Below are 2,844 nucleotides of genomic sequence, written 5' to 3'. Positions count from 1 at the left end.
GGGTCTCCAAGGCAGCATAGCCCAGCCCACCCTGGCTGCACCGCATGGCAAGGAATCGCAGCCCAGCCTCACTAGGGGCCTAGATTGTATATTTTGTTAGTTTCTGAGAGTGTTTTATGAACAGAGATATTTATGGAGGTGTTGGTGTCCTTCGCTTTGCTGTGTCCCCGAACCAGCCCCACCAGGGAAGGAGGGAACAGCATCCCCTCTCCAGCTCGGCCCAGCTCTATGGGCTGTGGAGAGTGGCTCACTCATGCTCCCCAGGTGAGAGGGACGCATTAGTGGGTACCTCCCCTCCACTTCCATGGAGGGGCTTGTGTCAGGTCCTGGACTGGCACATGGGTGGTCCAACCGCAGGCTTCCTGGGTTACTGTGGGCAAGGTGCATGGGCATTTTCTTCACTGTGCTACAGTCCTCAGCTCTGTTACAAGGGGCTCCTCAGCCGGCTTGTGGCCAGATCCAGACCAGCCAGTCACTGGTCCCATATCCCCACGTCCATCAGTAGAGAATGGGAAAGGTTCTGATGTCTGAGAAGGGCAAGAGAATCTATACGCTCCTGAGGCAGCCCTGGAAATCCTGCTGGGCCCCTGCCCTCCGGATGGCATCAGCTCCAAGGGAGAAATCCATACAGGAACAATCCTTTGGACAACGTTAGATACAGCGCAGGTGGGTCCCTTCCGTGGCTTGACTGTGACTTGATGGCTTTCAGCTCAGTTCCAGATCGCGCTCCCTGGGCTTTAATAACCCTTGTCATTAAAACTGGATGAACAGTGTAGCAGCTGCCAGAATACCATCAAGAACTCTCAACAGGCTCATTCTCCCAGTACACCCTGTCCTTGGCTCCCGATTCCCACTTGGATGGCTGACAGTCCCCGCACAGCCCCCCCACACTCCCCCCCGTCCTGTGTGCAGTATTGGCTCTGTAGTGCTGTAGGGATTGGTGCTGAGAGCAGCACTAGAGTTAAAGTTGAAACTGGATTTTCCTTTGCAGTCTAGTTCTGTTCTGCCATCAGTGTTTTTTGGAACAAATTCTTGACATATGTTCTGAGAACGGATGTACTGGAGGGAGTCACATTGCATGGGGAAACGGACTGGCGCCAAGTGCAGCAACAGCAGAATCCCTGAGTGCAGATAGAGTGCTCCCAGCTGTGCTGTTCAGGAGTGCCAAGAGCCAGTGTCTCAGGCACAGCAGCGTACCCCGTGGAGCACTTTCTCCAGAAGAATCACTGACAGAGGGGTTGGGTTTCAGTGGTAGCCGTGTTAGTCTGTATCAGCAAAAAAAAAACAAGGAGTCCGTGTGGCACCTTAGAGACTAACAAATTTATTTGGGCATAAGCTTTCGTGGGCTAGAACCCACTTCATCAGATGTATGAAGTAAAAAATACAGGAGCAGGTATAAATACATGAAAGGATGGGGATTGGGGCAGGAAGATTTGCCTAACTGAAGGCTCCAGGCACCCATGTCCCTGGGACAGAAGATTCTCCAGCTGCTCCTCACAGCTCCTACAACAGCATCTGCCTGTACCCCAGAGGTGATAAACCCTTGCTGTTACAGAGAGGCCGAGGCCGGGAGGAGGAGGGGGAAAGGAGGAGAAAGAGAGCAAGCAGGGAATGGAAAGATGAGAAAAATCATTGGAGGGTCTTTGATAGAGGGAGGCGCAGGCTGGCTTGCCTCCCTCCTCTGGCTGCTGCAGGTCCAGCTCTGTGCCCATGTCCCAGAACAGCATGGTCCTGTAGATGGCATCAGGGAGGGGCTGAGATCTCAGCTGGTGGGCCTACCTCTCCCTCTCTGGGCGTTTGGTGAGGATGGCGTCAGTCATGGAGCTCAGGGTTTATTCTGCTGAATAATTCAGAGCAGAGTGATGGACACAACAGATCTGAGAGCGTGTGAATCTCTACAGTGCCTTGCGGGCCTCAGTCAGCACAGGGGCCTTGGAGAGGCTGTGTGCCTGTCCTGTGCTGAGGCAGATGGGGACAGATTGGTGCAGGCTAGAGCAGCCTGAGGGCTGCCCTAAGTAATAGGCTCTCTAAGTGTTGTGTCAGCAGAGCTTAGCTTGGGTGCAGGACTCTGTAGGCCATGTCTCCTCCTGTCCCTGAACGCCCCCTGTGCCAGTGGTTTTGCAGTGGTGGCACAGAGCTGGGAGATCCAGGCCTCTTTGCATAGCTTAGCAGGGGCAACGTGTCCCCAGAGCGAGGGTCAATCCCTCCCAGAGCCCAAAATGTCCTAGACTTGTTTGTTATAACGGGACAGGGAATAAGGCCTGACTGACAGCCACACAGAGGAGAGCATTGAGGTTGTCTGGGCTAGGAGGGTAGGGACCGTGTATCATAGAAGAGGTGCTATCGATAGGTCCGTGGCTTTAGAATATGTTCTGTGGTGCTGGGTGTTGTATCATTGTCCCTTAGGAACTCTAAGTGCTTTTCCAGAAGCATTTATGTTTGAATAGCCATAGGCCCCGTACCACCTCGTGACCTCTCACAAGCAGATTCTCCCTAGCAGGAATTGTGCATCAATTAATTTCTCAGTAGGAGAGTCCGTCAACCCTGTACGTTGTCAGAGAAGTCAGAGCCAGACGCTCAGAGACGTATGCACCAAGCGTTCTCAAAGGAAACCCAGAGGAAACAGCTACCTCCCTGGCTAGGCTCAGCCCGCTGACTAAGAGCCAGCCGCACTAACCCTGTGCCGCAGCGATGGTTTGCTAAGATAATGGGAGGAAGCAGGTGGTGTGACGCTTGTCACTGGCTTTTCTCCAGGAGGCTATTTCTGCATCCAGGTGGCGTTTGTAGAGAACTCTGTAAATGGTACAGCTTGGAGAAAATGGAGAGAAGTCGTGACATTCATCT

Source organism: Emys orbicularis, chromosome 20 (assembly GCF_028017835.1).
Source record: "Emys orbicularis isolate rEmyOrb1 chromosome 20, rEmyOrb1.hap1, whole genome shotgun sequence".
NCBI classification, from domain to species: domain Eukaryota; kingdom Metazoa; phylum Chordata; order Testudines; family Emydidae; genus Emys; species Emys orbicularis.
The sequence above is the reverse complement of the archived record's forward strand: the minus strand, read 5'-3'. Positions refer to the sequence as shown.